The sequence below is a fragment of the Streptopelia decaocto genome, assembly GCF_964273445.1.
Source record: "Streptopelia decaocto genome assembly, chromosome: 4".
NCBI lineage: Eukaryota > Metazoa > Chordata > Aves > Columbiformes > Columbidae > Streptopelia > Streptopelia decaocto.
The window spans coordinates 62,390,544-62,411,138 of record NC_138658.1 but is presented as its reverse complement, the minus strand read 5'-3'; the positions used below and the strand labels follow the sequence as shown (position 1 = coordinate 62,411,138).

General features: G+C 41.7%; 1 protein-coding gene across 2 annotated transcripts in view; it reads left to right on the top strand.

Moving 5' to 3' along the window:
* The window catches only part of C1QTNF7 (C1q and TNF related 7), a 51,509-nt gene that overhangs the window by 13,417 nt on the left and 17,497 nt on the right, over window positions 1-20,595 (top strand). Inside the window, exon 1 of one of the 2 annotated variants that reach the window (XM_082051384.1) lies at window positions 1,694-2,607. The exons of the other annotated variant lie outside the window; for it this stretch is intronic. The gene's annotated coding sequence lies outside the window, so the exon portion shown is untranslated. Of the gene's footprint in view, window positions 1-1,693; window positions 2,608-20,595 lie in introns of those variants that run through there. 2 annotated transcript variants of the gene reach the window in all.

Below are 20,595 nucleotides of genomic sequence, written 5' to 3'. Positions count from 1 at the left end.
TCAAAACACTTCACAAGGAAGCAGGCAGTAGCTCCCAAGCAGGTTTTGAAGTTTAGCCTCTTGTAGTTATGCACAGAAAGCTGGATGGGATCCCGACATGTCCCACTCATGGGGCTGACCTCTCAAAACTGGGCAGCCATGAGTAGTCCTGTGGGCCAAGCCTTGCTCCTACAAACCAGGCCACAAGGCCTCCACATCACAAAAAGGTTAAAAGTAAAAAAATCCCAGCTATTTTCTAAAAATAGAAGAGTTGGACTGGGAGCAAGAGAGAAAACATGCTTGCTGATGGCTTAGCAAGGGGAAGAGGTCTGGCATGGCAGGAGCAGGAGCCAGCCGGGGGGAGCTCAGCACCCACCTACGAAAAGAAGCCCCAGGTAGGAGACTTGAGCCCACTGCGGAGAAAAGGTGTTTTATTGTCTGAAGAACAATACTTGCACCCACATTAGTATAAAAGCAACAACTTTCAAATGTGAATTTTAATTTAAAAAAAAAAACAAATCAGTGCCAATACTTTGAAATTCAACATATACACATATGGTTTGATGGTGCGTTATATTTTGAAGATGTTAGTGGAGACAGGGAAGGGGAAACAGTAGGGAGAGCTGAAAAGAGTAGAAATTAATTTATTGTAGACTTAGAAGTCTCAGTATTTGACAAAGGAAGTGGATATAAATGGAAACTAAACTGAAACTAAGACTCCTCTCATTCAACACAATATATCGATGCTACTAGCCAACTTCAACTGGAAGAAACAATCTCATTACCGATAAACAACTTTGAAGTTGTACATGTGTTTCATGTGTTTTAGTGTCTCACTAAAGTTGCAAAAAAAAAAAAAAAGGAATTAACAAGAAAAGCTGAACCCGAGTCTGAGGTTCAAGAAAAACCTTGATAACACACATATAAAACATACAGGGGATTTTTCAAGTCCATTGTAACAAAAGAATAAGAACACACTAGATAAAAGAGATCATTTGATCATTCTTCATTAAAAACTATTATTTTCTCAAGCTAGAAATGCTTATTAAAAGTTTTGAGGGCTTTTTTTCAGTCTTTGTGATTCAGAGAGCCAGGAATATTGCATTTATGATATTTGAAAATTTGATTTTAGACTGTAAGTTTGTTTCCCTATTTCCCTCTTTTGCAACTGAAGACAATGGAATGAATGAAGACTTTGATTTTCTTTCTTTCTTATCACTGTCTTACTCCTTTTATTATGCCTAAAATATGGGGGCCTTTTCATCATCTCCATAAAACCTCTGTCCTCATTGTCTGGGAATTGAATGGCTCGGTTTAAAATAATGTCTTTATTTGTGTAAATATAATTTTACAATGGAGCAGGAAGCATATTTTTTTTTCCTGAATCCTTACATATACTTATTTTAAGCTACATAATTATCTTGCTTTTCATATTCGTCTCATTATTTGTTCTACTGAGGACTTGTTCCAAAAGCAATTTCTTTTTTTTATGAAGTTTAATAAGTTTAAGTAGACCAAAGGAGAGAGGGGAAAGGAAAAAAAAAAAAAAAAAAGAGAAAAGAGAGAGAAGAGAAGAGAAGAGAAGAGAAGAGAAGAGAAGAGAAGAGAAGAGAAGAGAAGAGAAGAGAAGAGAAGAGAAGAGAAAAAGAAAAGAAAAGAAAGGAAAAGAGAAAAGAAAAGAAAAAAAGAAAAGAAGAAAAGAAAAGAAAAGAAAAGAAAAGAAAAGAAAAGAAAAGAAAAGAAAAGAAAAGAAAAGAAAAGAAAAGAAAAGAAAAGAAAAGAAAAGAAAAGAAAAGAAAAGAAAAGAAAAGAAAAGAAAAGAAAAGAAAAGAAAAGAAAAGAAAAGAAAAGAAAAGAAAAGAATATATAAAGTGACATGTTGAAGGAGAAAACAAAATACCTGAAAAACACTCATTTTGCTTGCCGGTGATTTATTGCATTTATGATGTCCAAAATGCTAAAATTCAGCCTGGGTTGAATTTCCTGGCTGAGATACAGAGATTCTCAGAAATCGAGATTTGAACTAGAAAGTCAGCAGTAAACTCATCTGGAATGTAAGGAACCTCAGCAGAGGGGACAGAGCTGAGAGCGCTGCCACTTGAGAGTCATGAACTAAAGTAGAGAAGTCTGTCATCTTTGGTTTATTTTTAAAATATGTGAACAAAATACAAGCTGGAAACATGCATTGTGTTTTCATTTTGCTGTGCCTGCACTGAAAGCATTGCTCACATACTCCACGGGTACAGAGCACGACATGCCACAGTTTCTGCACTCCGATCGCTCCCTCTTATGTTACTGCTCAAGTATGCACTCAGAAAAGAGCCAGCAGATATAGTAGATTTATTCTACTTGTTGAGGTCAAGGGCTCCTTTTTTTTTTCGGATTCAGCTGAGGAAACGCTTTCCTCATAATACCAGAGAGGCTTTCTGCTTTGCAGTCTACTGTCAGTGTGTACCATCAATAAAATAACATGCGAGAGCATTTTTAAAGGAAATTGTTTATCAATCTGAAGCACCAGTGAACTATGTGCCGTCTCCAGTGCCAAAGTTAGGGCGCTTTCAGCAAAGCACAATATCAGCATGCACTGCAATTCAGAGACTCTGGCTGCTGGAAGCTCTTGCAAACCATGTAAGTAAAGGGCTTTATTTTGCTGAAGCAAACTTAATATATTGTCTTGTCTCATAAAAACTCTGAGATAATCTAAACTGGAGATTGATTTCCTAATACTTGTAATGTTGTTGTTTTGCTGTTGCTTTGAATAATGTGCATATGTTGGCACAATAAATAACTAACTTATCTTCCTAGAAATGTTTTGCCTGTGAGTAGTGTAAGGAGCAGGATCTGTGCGTGGCTCAGGCAGGCTCTGCTTGTTTTCCGATCACTGATAACTTCTGTTCTCTGTTTGTGATCAACATGGAGAACTGTCTGATTTCTTCAATTTCTTGTTACTCCAGTTTCAAGGACAATGGGAAACTGACAGCAAAACACAAAATCTGTGCAAAAGAAAATAAAAAGCAGAAGGGCAGCTTATAAAGCAGGGTCAGTGATCCCAAAAACGGTGTGTAACCACCATGATGAACTTGAGGTCTTGTGGGATTTTATATGCTTTATAGTAATGTTTAAGAGGTCACAGATAATGTGATTAAGAGGAAAAATGACAGAAGAAATATTTTGATTGCTTTATAAAAATTTATCTTGCTCTTCCTTCTCATATTTAAATTACCCACTTTCTCTATTGTTATTTGGAGTTTATTGCAGGGATGGATCAACTTTCTATGAGCTTCGCACTACAGCTTAAGGTCATTAAATATTTCCTTGCTCTCTCTGCAGTTCATGTATGTGTTGTCATCAACTGGCCTGGTAGACAAGCATTGAAATCCCAAATTTCTCTTCTTCCCTGTGAGGTCATCCCTTCACTTTTGATGGCTGCACAAATGCAAATAAGGTGATAAATGAACGGAAACCAGCTGTTGTGACAGGAAGCTTGATTAGCTCCACTGACCAGGTACAAGCGGTATTAACCTGAGTCAGAAATATAATGTACTCACAGCTCCCAGTATCTTTCTGTCCAGACAGCCTCTAGCCCCCTCACATTCCTTGCGGCCTTTCCAAAAGCAGCTAATCCCTCTGACTTTGCACTTTCTATTTGGCTCACACTTTTTCCCAGCTCCCAGTAACCTTTAGCAAGTCCTTCTCTCTAGACCCACAGGTCTGCAGGGTGCAAACTCTACCTTCCAACCCTCACAGTGGAAATCTGGCCCACACCCACAGGACAATACCAACTTCACTTATTGCAGATACGCCACCACAATCACCTCCTGAATCAGGTGCTCTGAGGAACACCGATGCTGCTCCAAAGACCTTGTTACACCTCCCAGCCCTGCTGTTGACCTTCATTTCCATGGCAATGCAAAACCACATGGGGACAAGGGCACTGTCCATTAGGGAGATGACCACAGTTTGCTGTGGTCAATGGGAATGTCCTCCTTGACTTCAGCCAGGCAGTCAGACCTGGGGTTCAAAATAGCAAGGAAATCAAGAGACACACAGGGCTGTGGAGCTGCAATATGTTGTTTCCAGTGAAGCTGGGGTGTCACCTCCCTCAGCAAGAACAGGGAAAGGTTCTATAGAAAGAAGGTTGTATGATGGAAACAATCATGTTTTGAAGGTGCATTGGCAGGAGCAACTCAGAGACGTAAGGGATTGGTGTGAAAGTCAGACTCCTCTGCTGATGGAGGAAGATGTTGCTTTTCTAGAGTGTTTGGAGAGTGACAAAATCTTTAATTTTCAGTACTGACACAGGTAACAGCTGGGGTAACTCTTATTATTTCTTTCCTCTGCAACTCAGCTCTCACATACCGAGCTGGTGTAACTGCACCCAAGGAAGAAGACAGCAGGTTTTGTATTTTGGGAATTTATGTATATTCATGTGTTCCATTAGTCTCTTGGCAAAGGCATCTTTTGAGCTCTAAAGCTTTCTGAACCATTCATGTAGTCCTTTGCTTTGAAGCAACAGATGTCTGTGATAAGCAGATGGTTATGGCTTTGAATCTGAACAACTTTAAATACTTTGTTGTGTATACTTTATGGGAAGAAATGTACTCTTAGTATGCAGAGCTGATGCACTAAACGAAAAGTCTCCCTGTCTGGATGTTTTATGTCACTTCCTAGCTCGCAAACCAATAAACCACATGTTTTTCAGGATTATTTGTTGTGAGATATTTTCATCTCATTACTCAACTTATGTTTTCAAGTTGCAAACCAACTGCGAAATCTGCTAGTCTGAGCTCAGTCAAAGCAAACAAGCAACAAAACAGGTCAAAGGAGCTGCCCCGGTTGTGAATTACATTCTCACTCTAATGTATACCGTAAGCAGTCTGAAATCTCCCTCTTGCAAAATTTCCCACAGGAAATAATGCAGTGCCTATAAAAATAACTGAGAAAAAAAAAATCTTTTGATCTTTATTTTTCTAAAATCTCATTTTTCAGGACATACAGCTATGAAATTTGATGAGCAGGGAATCTGAGAACATAAGATCTTAGACTAGGAATAAATTTGGGAACAGAAATTGAAAGAATAAATCTCAAATAAGAAGATAACTCTCATTTGCTTTCAAGGAAAAGCAGCCAGATAAACAGATTTTATCCAAATGTTTTGCTGTTAGATATTCATTTACTGAACTAAAAATTTAATTCTTTTCTCCCTCTCCACCTGACTTTCAGACTTGAAGAGTTCTTCTTTTTTGAAGAAATCTCTTCAGACAGCCTGTGACATGTGAGAAATGTTTAAACTTGAATTAATTGATCTGAAGAATGTATTATTGCACAGATTGTCAAAGGCTTTGTTTATTATAATGATGTAAGATATGTTATTGCATGGACTCAGCGCTTACACAAGGCACCAGTCTGTCTTTAAAGAATAGAAATACCTCATTTCAACCAAGCTTTGGAGTTTTGCTTCCACCTTTGAGAAGGAACAGGGCTGTTTAAGCATTTGTAGTGCTGGAGGGGTGCCGGAAGGGCTCAGTGGTGATGCAGGAGATGCTCTTTTCTCTCCCTTTTTTCTCTTTCTCCACTCCTGCTGGGAAGCTTTTTCCTTCTCCCTTCTCCAGGATACAGTAACCCCTAATCCCAGGCTGTCCCAGAATACAGATTTTCAACTTTTTGCACCTCAAGTCGACCTCTCTTTACAGCACCAAGGCTGGTGTTCAGCCTTGTTGGAGAAGAGAAGGCTTGGGATGGAGTAAGGGCCTGTAGTCCATGGACTTCAGTGGCTAATGCCCATCTCTGCAGGTACAAGCAAAGCTGTTCATGTATAAACAAAACATGCAGGCTGCTGACTCTTGTAGTTTGTTGCCCAAGGCTAATGGCTACTTTAAGTACTACCTTGACTAGCTGTGAATTTCCTGGTGGTTTCCTCACTCAGATGTCTTCTGGGACTGGTCATTACCCAAGACAACGGTGGACTAACAGAACCATTAGTTTGACCAAAGAGAGCAGTTCCTTCAGTTCCACTTTGACAGTTTTAAGTTCTGGTCTGTATCCAATGCTGTAGGGTTTAAAAGAAAACAAAGATTGAAAAAAAAAAGAAAAAAAAGATGAAATTGTTGAAGGGTTCTATTCTATAGTCTATTATTTGACAATATGAGGTTTATAAATCTACATACAAATGAGAAAGAGTTGTGAAAACTTCTGATTGATGGGCTGTCTTTCTTTCTGACAATTCTAATTGTTTAAAGACTGCAAATGTTCAAATAATTCAAAAACTGCAGGTGGTGCTCTACTACCTGACAGTAATGTAACTTAGAGAGAGGCTCTCCTAAATAAATCCTTGCAATGATATGAAGAGATTACATTCTGATGTGTGCCAGACTTCTCTTGAATTTATCTCAAGATCCCTCTCTCTCTCTGTGGAACCCCGCTGTCCATTAGGGGTCTGGTGCAACACCTCAGCACATATGCATTTATTTCTTTGAATAACACTTATTGGGATAACATACGTGAGGACTGATGCAAGACTCAATGGCTGTTGACCTGAGATCATACTAGAAGTCTGTGAAGATACAGAAAACTGCAGGTAGTTTTTCTGAATTCTGGAAATACACATCCATTCACGGTCATCCATAAATCAACAGGTTCTTTGTAAAGAGGGAAAGAAACAGCTTTTAATCCTTTCTGTGCCTCTGTGTGCCCACAGTGTTCCTACAAGGTCAGAAGCAGAAACAAACCTTCCAAACCTGACAGAAAGCTCTCAACCTAAATCCTTTACAATACAATCAGCAAAATTGACCGCCAAGGGCCATAAGTAGCAAAACAGCCAGAGGTGACGGGAATGGAAAGACAAGTTACCATGACAGTGGTTCCTGTAATGGAAAAGCTCTCGGCAGGCAGGGCAGCAGTGGGGTCGCACACCAGTTTGCAGATGGAAAGCTGGTCTGCAAGCTGCTCTAAGCAAGCGTCTGCAATGGAGGGTGGCAATGGGAACACGGCCTTTCTGCCTGTAGGAAAATGAACCTGCTAGAACAGGTATTGTTAGTCTTTGTTATTAGTAGCTGTCAGCTAATGCAACCCGTCTTTGAGTGACTGCCCGTTTCTGAAGTTCAGTGAAGTAAACAACATGCTTGCTATCTTAAATGTAGTTGTGGGAGTGGAAATCTGCTTGTGTTCATATTCCAGAGGGAATTATTTCTGTTATATTTTTAAGGTTTCCTCTGTGGCTTTTAACGTGTTTCCTGAAATCTGCATTTACATTCGTGTAACATCTGCATCCAGCTTTTTCTAAAATAACAGTGAAGCAGACTATGTAGCAATTAAAGCAGTTCTTTATCTGAACTTCATCACCCTTTTGTTTTATCAGCTGATGCTCTAGCAAGTAGTTTCTGACTTCAGGGGCTGTTGATAGACAGGTCACTGAGATAGTTCAGTATCTCAGCTACCTTGTCCCTGCAAGGTCCTTGATAACACTGAGAAAAAATTCAGTGTTCACCACAAATTAACGTTGGCAGTTATCAGTAGATCAGATCTTTGAGAGCACTGAAAGCCTTTGGTGGAGCACATGGGAAAAGGTGACAGTGCAGGGAGTCAAAAGAAAGCATCGGGACTGTTTTGGGTGTTTTGTCACAGTGGTGAAGCAGATTGAGCACGGGCACCACCAGCACACCCTGACCACTGCCTCAGTGCATGAACAACCTCCAACCTGCCTGAACAGTGTCGTTAGCATGTCCCCTGAATCTCCTCCATCAGAGGAAAAAATCCAGACTTGAGAATACTAGAGGATTACAGAAAAATCCTCAAGGTTCAAGAGAGCAACAACACAAGTGTCTGAGCATCCCAAATAGGCAGAATAATTCCCAGTTACAAAGCTAAAGATTAGACACTATGTGAGCATATTGGGTTGACCATACTATGGCTGCTATGTTCTGCTTCTTAAAGAAAATGGTCTGTATTCATGGACATTCCTTGTTTAGGAAGGAAAATGTTCAGATTCCTTAGTCAGACTGAGCACCAACACTCACAGAACAAGAGGGTAAGAATACACGCAAACTGAAAATTAAGGTATTTTATGATTATAATTATTGACAGCCACCACATACTCGCAGATTTTTGTGACCTATGAATGGGGAGTCGTCCTTCTTTTATCTATACCTATTTCTGAACATTATTTAAATTCCTATAGCTCAAGTGGGAATCAAGTGAGAAAAAAACAACTTTTGCAGTTTCCTGCTTGAATCATAGTTAAGGTCAAGAAAAGAGGCATAAATGAACACAATACCTGTGGGGGTTGACAGCTGACTTAAATTCACTGTTTTTTAAGAATAGGCATGGACTCAGCACGTGAGGGAAAGAGTCATCCTCATGTTCATCTTCCAGGTTGAAAAGAGAGATAGCTTCAGGCAGAGAGCATGCAGAGATGCTTGGAGGAAGGTGTTACTAAAGACCATCTCAGTAGTGCCCCTGTGCTGTGAATATCACTTGAAATTAGTCAGAAACAGCCCTGTCATTGTGATTTGCATGCTAATACAGATGATGCAATAAGGCTCTGGAGAAATGGATCCACAGGTAGCTGGCAATCAAATTTTCAGCTTTTATGAATCACTGAAATTTCAAAATTCTCAAGGGTGTTTTTCTCTAACTTCACACCTTGCCTCTTAAATTAAGAAACATCCCACTGTGGCCACATCTATGACATCGTCTCTTCAAGGAGAAAAGAATATCAAACATATTATTTCTTTCTGAAAACAGCACGTATTTTTCATCTACATGAGCCATGACAAAAGCTTGCTCATTATCAACCTTCTTGTTGAGAATAAGCCTACATTATGGTTGAGAACGAGCTATGTTTCAGGGCCTACTGGACCCTGAACAGAGCACTAGGTCCTGTTCCAGATAAAAAACAGTTCAGGGAGAAACATGAAATGCCTTCTCATGAGACAAATGTTGTTTCCAAGATGATCTCATGATGGAAGGTCTTTGAGCAACATGGCTGTTTCCAAAGTGTGAAAGGACCCTGGTTCCTGGCAGGCAAAGAAGGAAAGTGAAGATTCAGAGAGGCATTTCTGCACATGGGCTGGTGGTGACTGGTGATCTCGCTCCTTATGGCAGATAAAGTGACATGTGGGTCTTTTGACATCTTTGTCCCCTTCAATGTAGCCCTTTCTCACTTTTGTTTTTTTTCCCCCACAGAAAGAGTTGAAAAAACTCTTCCAGCATCTCCTCACTAACAGGGAATTTTTCAGTGTAGGATTATATAAATAGTATTTTGCTAACACTTGTGCAAGTTATGACCACACTTCTGTGATCAGAGATGTGTGTATATTTGTTTGTCTTGATTTCACTGTAATGCTAGCTTGTTACCCCTTGTTATAATGAGGTTTTAAGATTTTCCCCTGTTGGCCTGAGTGGGTATTTTCCAGATTACAGGTTTATTTTCCCTAAACGGACAGCATGTTACACATTGCAGCACGGTATCACTTTGCTGTGTCTTTGAGGGCTCAGTTTCCTGCAGGTGCCTAACGCTGTTCTTGAAGTTCATGCTGTAATGCAGAGTGGATGGTTGGCTAATTTCTGCTTCAGATGGCTTCTACCATCTTCATTGCTGCCAGTGTTTTCTCTTGCATCCCTGGGGACACCAGATGCATCTAATGAGTCAGTTCCAGCTTCCAAGCTGAAACACATCATGGACAGCAGCCATGTGTTGTTCAGATGCCTGCATGGGAGGGAAAGATCTTTTTCCTTTATTTCTTGCTGAACCAATTACTCAAAAGAACGTGGTTTAGATCAAATTGGCATTGCTTTTAGCTAACTCCAACCTTTTCTAACTTTCTCTTTAATTCCAAGCTTTTACTATAGCCTAAAAGAGGAGAGTTGCCTTAAAAGAAAACTCGTGCCTGGGACACCTTGCTCCCAGCTTAAAAGGTAGGACAAGAAAAGTCTTTAAACCTAAAATTCACAGATTGTAGCTCGTGAAAAATAAGACAACAGCCAGAGACATGCTTCTGCCTAATGTTGCATAAGTAGATATAGTGTATAATGTACTGCAACATCACAGCAGGTCTCCCAAATTGAAAACAAGGAGGAATAAAGGACTGCCACACCTTGCCTCTTAAATCCCTGAATGTGTTGTCTGTGTTGATTAGGTACTTTGATTTGTGCTTCCCTGCACAGCTCATTTTTCCCTTTAATAAGAGTTCGGCTTGTAAATTGTCACTTGGATTTATAGTATTTGCAGCAAACAGTGTAATTAGGCTGCAGTGACGGAATATATTACATTGTTTGTTTTCTATTATGTTTATTCCAGATGGTTTTTGTCACTGACTCTTTTTCTGAGCTGGGTTGTTAATAAACATAGGATAAATCTAATGAATAAATTTGCTGTGCTCGCTATAGATCTGTGGTGGTGGCTGAGATGGGCTTATGCCGCTAAGTAAAGGGCTCTCATTAGAACTACAGAAATCTTAATTCTCACTAACATACGAGAGGGAAACAGAGCCCATGGGTAGTGAGGGGCTGAAGCAGAAACTTATGTGTTTTGGTTTTCTTCCTTTAAAAGACATCTGTTTAAAAATTAAACTGAGGTTATGATGAGTTCACAGTTGAGGTGCTTTATTGCTTCTCTGGACAAGGGAAGTGTTCCACGGTAAAGCTACAGTGTGAGTACCTGTGTTCAAGACTTGGAAAATTGGGTTCAATTGCTGGAAAGCAAGTTGCTTCGGTCTTTGTCTCAGTTCCTGAACAAACACTTCAGCATTTTAACTGTCTTGTCTCTTCAAATTGGAATTGCTCAAAACCCCTGCCTAGGCTGGACATCCAAAAACTATTTTAGAAAGAGAACTGGAAAATTTTGGAGAAAATAAGCCCACATGGGATGGAGACACAATGTAGAAGTCTACATGGCACCAGGACTTGTCTTAATCTGCACATTCGCCCTAGAGGAGGTGACTGGAAAAAAACGAAAGCTGTGACAGCAGACCTTGGAAATGTCATATCACTTAAGGAGTTTTCCAGTACTGGCCTCTTATTTTTTTCCATCAGCAAGGAATATAATAAAACCCAGGATGAAATGTAACATAGTCTATCCTACCATCTTTCAAAAGTTTTAAAAGTTGCATTAGAACAGGTGACTGTGGTTGCTCAGACCTTAGAGTCTTGGCACATTTTTTAGAAGATCAGCTAAAAGTAGATTATAGCAAACAAACTTTGTTTCTACTGATGTTTCCCACTTTCTCTAAATTCTTCCAGGAAGCACCTAAGTGTGCAGCTGCCTGCAGTGCTGCCGTTTGTCAGCATGAGCGGCCTCTCGCATTCCTGTTAACTGCTTAGATCTGCTCTGAGCAACTAAAACAGTCTCTGTCTCATTAACGTAATGCAAGGCAACGCGTCCCCAAGTGAAAAACTAAACTGTGACCAAGTGTTGACTTGCCAAGGTTCAAAAGAACAAATGTCAGTCTGGGCTCACATGGGCCCAGTAGCCACAGGCTGGGAAGCCCGGTGGGTGCTGTGAGCTGGGCAGCAGCGGGTCTCAGCCGCAGTGGATTTGGGCACCTTGCCCTCTGCCAGCCTGGCTGCAATCCCCTCCTGCCCTCGCCTGTTGCAGTGGTGTCACTGGCTTGGAGGAGAAAAGGGAACAGCATTTCCCCTTATAAAATGTCAGAGTATCTTCATCTTTGTGTTGTTTCCAGCCATGTCTGGGATCTAGTAGTGAAGGATCTTCCTGTTCAGCCTGGCTTTACTTTTAGACCAGGGAACCAGGTTCACAAAGACAGCACAACAGCTGGCATTAGCAACCATAACATATATTACCAGCTATGTCATGCACTTCTCATGTGGCAGGCATTTGTGGAGGTTTCTTGGAACAGGATTGGACAAGGAAGGAGGAGGAGAAGTAAGATGTGTGTGAGCAATAATACAAGAAGCCCCCAAAGGCTGAGAAATGCAGGGAAGGCACGACTGTTCTGGTCAGTGAGGTATAAGGAAAATGAGGATATAGTTGGTACCCGCAGCACTGGGTGTCCCGTCTTGGCCAGGCTGCGAGGCATGAAAGTGTTAACCCATCTGGAATCAGTAAATGACATTCCAGCACTTGAATTCACATAGTAAAAATAAACCTCGTGCAAGGCATGTTGCCTATGGGGTTTATGCTCTGCTTTTTGATTCAATCGTTTAGGAATGCAGAGCCCTTCTACCAGGTCTGGGCTATAACAGCACCTTCGCTTTGCCAGACCATTGCTGAAGGTGTAGAAGATCTACGGTAACAAAGTTAAAAAGGTCCATGTTTGCTTGCAGCTGCTTGGTCATGCCATTTCTGTAAGGCTTGATTCATCCCTAGACTGTGCTGCCACATCATTTTTTGAAGGCTGAGGATGAAATGCCTTCCCTCCTGTGTGTCTTACCCACCACACTCTTCTTAGGCACCACTGCACGTCCACTCACTTGGCAGGGCAATGGTGAGTCTGTCCTACAGAGGCTGAGATTTTGCTGGGAAATAAGACAAATTAGCAGCCTGAACGTCAAACTCCTGTGTGTTTAGTTGGCAGGGTAGAAGGAGTTTATCTTCCCCCAGCCGGTTCACTCTGTGTGCAATGTCAGATTAAAGTACAGCAAGGTGCAAGTTGGGCAACCTCACCCTCAGGCAGGCAGCTGCTCTGGGTTTTTATCTTGTATTGGCCAGGATATGACTTGGCCTTTGTTATTTTTGAACAACACTAGTTCCTATTTCTGCCACTGAAATATTTCTTTACCCCAGTTCCTGGCGCTCGGAGTCCACCAGTGGGAGTTTCCACCCATTTCATGTCTATGTCTATCACTCTCCTTATTTCCCTGCTATGACCAGATACTCTCATGTTACTTCCCTCATCCCCAGGTGTTCCTTTGGGTAGCAGCTGGCTCCTGATTTCACACTCACACTTCTTCTGCTCCCCAGACCCACCAGCTTCATTTTTCTTGGAATACAGGATCCTCAAAGCTGGCAGTACTTTGCAATTCTTGTACTGAGAGGTGGTCTACCAAGAAGGCACATGGGAAAAACCATTGTGGCATTATTTTTTCTCCTATTAACAAGTGGAGAACATGCAATCAGCATGATATTCTCATTGATATATTCATGGGTTATTCCTATGCAAGAGAGTGGAAGAGAGAGTCAGGAACATTGGACCAATTTCTATTTAGTTAGTCATTGGAAAACTGGAAATAACCATGATGTAGTACGATGACTTACTCTGGATTTACACCAGTGCCAAGGAGAAAATAATTTAGTCCATTGATTTTACATCATATACAAGTGGGCTTGGACAATATGCACAGTGTGTTAAAACCTCTCTGAATGCGTATTAAGAGTCCAATAATAATGGTATCTACTGAGGATTATTTAAAAACGCGTTTTCTTCACTACTTCTGTCCTCTCTTTTTCGGTCTACTGCTATTGTTGCCATAGTGGCAGAGTACCTTGGCCAGCAAAATGGATAGCAATTGCAAAGTCTTGGTGAACTTTGGGAAGTATTTCGCACTTCTCATTTTATTTGTCATAGTATTTTGTTGTCATCTTAGTTTTTCTTAGTCTTGTCTTTTCAATTCCAGAATGCACTACTACATTTGGAAATATTTCACGTAGAGTTATGAAAGAAAAAGGATACATAAATATGAAAATTTATTTTGTCTCCTTTATGAAAAGGCTAGCTGCAAAATTTTAGGCTGTGTTATTTGCAAGGCGACAATAAACCATGGCAGATGCTCTCTGTTAACCCCTCAATCACCCTCCCCGCATAGGAAAGATGATAAGGAGGAAGGAAGAAAGGCTTAGACTTGCAGGGTTGGAAAAAGTTTTAAAGGCTCTACTAATGCTACCAATAAATAGAGAAAATAATACAAAATATACAAAACCAATCTTTAATATCCCGGGGTAGCAGCTTTGCTCGATATGGAGTTGGCGGCGGCTCCAGCAGCTGCAGGGCGGGCACCCGGAAGTCCTGGGTGGGACTTCACAGCAAACCGGAACTGGATTCAGGGATGCAGGGACTGGATCCAGGCCTAGGGTTGCAGGCATGGCTGGCAGGTCCTCTTCAGGTACCAGCCATGGTCAAAGACAGCGAGACCCTCATGATCTCCCTCTTTTGTAGGGTGTATGACGCATATGGGATGGAATACTCAGTTGGTCAGTTTTAGTCACCTGTTCTGTCTGTCCCTCTTTGCAAACATGCCCCTCTCACAACGGAACGTGCAAAATTTTATCAGAATTCTTGGCTGTCATAGCAATAAATCTAAACATGAGCTTCTTCAACATTCCATTGGTCACTCTTATCAGTCCTGGAGCGCAAGTGTCCGAAAAACATGAAGCTAAATTCAGAAAAGGGCAGTTACTCAGAAAAACTTAGCTGAAAGGAAAATTCACTAAAAGAGAACTGGTCTTGTTTTTAACAAAACCAGGACAGGCTGTTGTAAGAAAAGTTGATAACAATTATCTGATCTCAGCATTGACCTTGTTAATACCATTCAGGGTGGTATTTAACAACTGTTAATGAAAACCGTTTTACTTAAAGATCAGTTGTATAGCAGCTTTTGTAGCTAACTCAAATAGAAAACTGTTCTAGGTCTGTTATTAGGCTCTATCCAATTCTACTCATGCCATTAAAGTTGCTTCAGAAAATACTGCATGCCTGATCCAGGTCAGGTTTTCTGCTTACAGCTTGCATAATCCTATAAACCCAGTGCACATGCCTGACTTGATCCACATCTCTACTCCCACGTCTTGATGAGCTGCAATATGTGTAATGTACTTGAAGCTGACAACCCTTTGAACAAAAAAAAAAAAAAAATAGAAAGAGAGGAAAAATGCCTTTGGCTCCAGCCAGAGGAGTAAAAAGCAGAAGAATGACATTAGAGCATGAATCCTCCATGGAGCTGGAGGTAACAGGAGCTGCACCTTGCAGTGAAAATTTCTTGAGTCTTGTCCATTTATTTTCATCTCTGTGGCATGTTAATGTGTTAGCTTTACAGTGTAGCATGCTGCCAGAGCATTGCAACAATTATGTTCAATGCCAGATACTAAAAAATCTTCTTGAAATATTACTAAATTAGGTATCGTGTATGTTCTACATGATGAAAATAAGTAAATTCCCTGAGCATTAAAATAAAGGAATCTCTTAAGTCTATCAGCTATTTATCAAATGCTTGTACTCCTTTATGGTGGTTTTCTCCCCTTTCATTTAATTCTTCAACTTTCAATCTCAGCTTGATCATTTTTTTGGAAACTAAGATCATCTCTAATTTGGTATTGCTTTATTACGGTTTGAGATTCATGTTGATCCCTTAAGAGGAGCAACAAGATACCATGATTTGAGTATCTAGAAAAAAACACTATCAGAAGGCTAATTATTTGGAACAAAATGGTGCTAAGGGCTCAAAGTCAGTACTGTTGCTGGGCATGTTACTATATTTCCTACATGAAGGATTTTTTTTCAGGATCATGAAACATTTCTGCCTCAAACAGTCTCTGGCCAGCAGGAGAGCACTGTACTCACTCAATGAAGATGGGCAAGCCCTGGCTGTGTGGGAGGACAAGTCATTGGTCCCAAAGGATCATGATCACGTTGCTAGCATCCAAAGCTGAAACCCAAGGGACTTTTTTCCATAGCAGCATAGTCAGCATGAGGGATAACTAAATGGCAGCACACCCACATCAGCCTGGTTCACATCCCACTCCTGCCAGCACCCTGCAATACCCCTCAGAGTGGCCTCTTCTCACTTGCTGCCTTCTTCCTGCCTCATCTCCTCTATAGCAGCAGGCTCCTGCTGAAGATCCAAGGGCCTTCTCACCATGCACCTGGTGTACAAAGGCAGCAGGGCTGGCCTTGCTCAGGTGTGGAGCTTTTACAGCATGTGCTGGGTCTGCTCATCCAGCGCATACACAGCAGGCACGTCGCTATGGGGAACAGGCACTGCCATATGGCCTCTCCTCTGCATAGGATAATGCACCGCAGCCAGTGGGGCCCAGGCACAGGGGCATAACAAGGAAACAAGCAGGTAAAATATCTCACTGAATTTCTAGTCCATGTGAAGGGCAGCTGGATGCTGCCAAGGCTGTGCAGGGCTTGCTGTCACCTGGCTGTGGCACAGCTTTGGAGAGAGCAACAGGGGCTCGGTGCTGAGCCTGAACTCATCCTTTGTATAAACCATTTTCTGCACATCTTCTATCAACTGCATTAGCTCTCCCACAGGCTGCCAAGATAAGCTTTTTTTTCTGTTTAAAATCTTAAATGGAAATTGAAAAGTCTCCAATGTCATCACTAACATGCGCAGTGGAGACAAGCGGAAAAACTAAATTTATCACTGGAAAAACAAAGCAGATACTCTTGTGAGTGGTTGGAAATCAGTTTGGCACTGCAGTTACAGCACTTCAGCGTCTTATTTTTGTTATTAAAATTGTTTTCCTCAGTTTTCTTCAAGGCCAATCAGTAATCATTTGTTTCATTGAGTGTGTTTTGGTCTGACAGTTTTCATGACTCTCTCATTCACAGTTTGATTCCTAAGTTTGCTAAAGGACAGCTGATAAAACTCAGTTTCAGATAAACCAAAAATTACGTTTATGCCATAAATACCCTCTGTGATTATGGGAAGACATACAGTCAGTCTCTTTTCATTGGCAGTGATATCAGTGCATAAAGCATGCTTGAATATCATTGTTCATTGTTGCAATATTGTTTTCTCAGGGACATCGTGCCAAATTCTCTTTTTTTCAGTACTGTCCTTATCTGAACCTTTAAACCTTTACTTTCTAAATGATGAAAAGTAGCGCCTGGTATACCCTGTAAAATGCTCTGACTCTCCTTAGGGTATTAATGTCCACTAAACTCAACGAAGTTAAGAGTAAAAAGAAATATGTCATCTCATGACCAAAGCAGTCACACCAATTGCTGTGGTGAGACTTTTCCACTCTAGTAATTTACAGCAGGTTCCCTATCCCTTTCACTTAGCTCCTAACAGCATTCAGAAATATCTCAGTTTATGGTCTGCCAATATCAGAAGCCATTACAATCACATAATATATTTTAGTGCTAAAATCACCAAAGATCTTTATCCTAAGAATGTACAGAGACATTACCAGCTGCAAAGCGTTCCGAGTAACTAGCAGTTTCAATTACGAACAAGCAACCAAAACAGGTGCTGCACCAAAGCTCCACATTTGAACTGGAAGTTGGAGGAGAGCAGGGCTGGGGGTGGGAGTCAGGCCATGCCAGCCACCATCCATCAGGTTGCTTCTTTAACTCAGAGGGGTTTTGAAGAGCAGCAGGCAGGCTGTTTTCACTCACTGTGAAATTTCCATAATGAATTATACTGCAAAGGAAACAAAAAATATTAGTCCATTTCATTTAGCAGTTTTACTTTCTTTCAGTAACATTCAGCAACATTTCTTTTAGTATATTTTAAATTTATCCATACTCTATCACCTTATTATAACCATCACAGTGGCACAGCAAAAGTTGGATGGTGCAGGATGGAGACACCAGGAGAGCTCTTTATGAGGACTAACTTACTCCTCTGGCACCACGGCAAGGCAGGAAATCATTGCCCTTCACACAGAAATAGATGAATGAAGTAGATTATATGATTTGCCCAAACCTACAAAGAAAATCATTATTGGGACCAAGATAAGAACTGATGATTTTCCTCAGTGCCTGGTCCTGTAATGCAATTAATAGAAAAACCTCCCTTGCCCTCAGCTTATGCTATGTTATCCTCTACTTGAGAATGGCACTGACTTCAGCAGTCCTTGCTATCTGAAGCTAAATTTTGCTTATAAGGTTAATTTCCGCTCTATAGGATGACTCCTACCAATACATTTTTGCATCTAAGAGACACATCAAAATGTGCCTTTTTTTAAAAGCACTGTAAGAATCCCCTTTAACTGCAGCATGACCCCCACACTTTGTAATTTTTCAGGGAGAAGCTGATGCCTACAACAGAATTTTTTATGCCATCTAGTGGTCATAGAAAATCAAATGCCAAGCCCAAACCCATTGTGCCACCCAGCAAAGGTGCTGCAGCAAACATATCTCCTGCTCTGAAAATCCCTGCCTCGAGTAGGGCTGCTTGTGCCTCTTTTTCTTTTGCTGCTCCTGTTGCCTGTCTTTGCTTGGATATCTGTGACCTGTGTGGCTAAACTCTCAAAAGCTGCAGTAAGAAGTGGCCTGAAAACAGAGTTAAGTAAATCAATACTCTTAGGAGCGCTCCCAACTTATATAAATGTCATGTTTCTGTGGAACAGGGAACATAGTTTCTTCACTGCTTGGAGGGTGTGAAGGAAACTGTGAGGATAGATCAAACAACTAATAAGTAATAGCAGGTTGTATAGGCAGAAGATTAGTCATTTTTTTCCTGAGGAGATGGACACGACAGCGTGCCTTGGAGAATGCGGGTGACCATGGTGCCCCAGATTTCCTTCTTATTCTCATGAGAAGCAAACAGGCACCGAAATATCTATTTTCTGCAAAGACATCCATGAATTAGCGATTTCTTATGGCTGTGCACAGCCGTGACAGGCCCTGCCCCGTGACATGATGTACTGGCCAAGCACTGGCTGTTCTGCCAGGCTGAGCCCTGGTCCCTGCTGGCAGGACAAACAGTGTGGGACCTTGGGACAGGGGCTTGGACTTGTAGTTATTTTCAGCCACTTTTTGGTTCACTTTTGAAAAAAATGCAGGTAGGGACTTATTCCTGCACCACGATCTCTAGAAGTGCGATCAAAAGACGTACTCCCCTAGCAAGGGCAATAAGGAAGGACTGCATTACGTTCACTTAATTAAAAACTTGCTTGGAGTGTTAAGGAAAGCCAGACAGAACCATCAGCTTTAGTGACATTTCTCCTGCTTTTCAGTGTAAACAGCATTACCCGCCTTCTTTAATGATAAGTAACTGTTGAACAATGAGGACAAACCATAAATTTAGCACACTTGAAAACTGGTCAGCTCAACCACTGAGGTCATGGCCACACAGATGTGTTTGTAAGGTATTAAAAGCTAATTTGTTTTAACCAAGAACTGTCATGTGAATGGATATGATAGTTCTAATGCAGATAGGGTTTAAGAGATGAAAAGTGTGTTAACTTGTCACAGTTGACCTTAGTGTTACTTTGAAAGTTTAATACCATCTGCTAAGATAGTTTTGGACAAGTGAAGCTAGCAGCTCACCAGACTTGGTCAGCATTGTGTCATACTTTGTCTGTACACACATTAACACATTTTGTAAAAATACAACAGCTTGACGAGACCAGCTTCCTTGTTTGGGTTGGACTGGTTTGACAATCCTTCATCACCCCCCAGGGCCCTAGCTCAAGTCGATGCCGAGACCTTGGTAAGTGAGCAGCCCAGTGCAGTTGAGTCCCCTGCCACTGTCCAAAACTCCTTGTCCACGTGGCTTCAGCAGGAGGACAGGTTTCTGCTCCTACCCTGGCACAAGAAGGCTGCAGACAGGGGGCCTCCTCCAGAGCCAGCCGTGCCAACCCAAGCTTGTCCCGTGTTCCCATTGTCCACTGGCCAGTTAGGGCTCTCCACTCCTTGTCAGACACAATGAACCAGAGCAAACAAGAGCTCTCGTATTCCCACCATACAGGCCAACCTGGTCTATTTTGACCGAAGAGGCCAGGAGATTCACTCTGGAGCATCCAGCAGAGGTGGTGCTGTGCCAAGGAGGCCAGTGTGTTCAGGCAGCTGGTGGCCTCTCCAGCCATCACCACCTGAGATGTATGTCTGCAGCCTTCTTGAGCCCAAGAGGGGCTCTGCCAGCAGAGATGAGAGAACAATAACCTCCAGCGGTGTGGCTTGTAATCTTCATCTGGCACAGATCTCTACAAAATGAACATCTGTCCACAGCCTAAAGATACGTTTCAAAGCTGATTTAATTAGACCAGCGCAAGCACCCATCTGGACACTTTTAGTGCTTTGGCTCCCATTCACCTAGTAAACAATGGCGCTGGATGAAAATTGTTTTCACCTGCCCCTGTCGCAAAGTGGCCAGAAGGAAAGGAGGATGTATCAGCCATGCTAGCGTTTCAAACTTTTGACAAATAGGTCTGGTGAATTCTGATGAGGAACTTTACAAAGTTGCCGCCTGCTGAGACCTCCTGCCCAAGGTGGCCACAGGCACAGCCAGGGCAGCGGGAGGACCGTGTGCCCGCAGCCGTGCAAAGCCCAGTGCCTCAGCTGAAACGGCTGATTTCAGTGGGTCCGAGGAGTGTAGGAATGGTTCACACTGCACTGTGCCCTGGTCAGCCATTTACTCCCTCGGAGCCCTTCCCTCTCTTACCCGCCTGGCTCTTATATTCCCCTACATGGTGGTACTGGATAGCAAAGCAGGAAAATGCTCCCCATTTGATCTGATGCCATGTCGGATGGGTTAAACAGCCCGTGGAAGCGGCTGATCTACAGAGAAAGGGAGCGCCAGCAGAACAGCAGGAACGAACTGCAGAGGGATAGTTAGATTTTAAATTGGTACACACATTTCTGCAGCAAAAGCCTGACTATGTCCTTAGTTTATATAGCTTCTTATCCCAGCTTAGGCCAAATAAAAATAAATGGGCTGATTCCAGATCAATAAAGGCGTCCACTGAGGATCTGGCATTTATTTAAC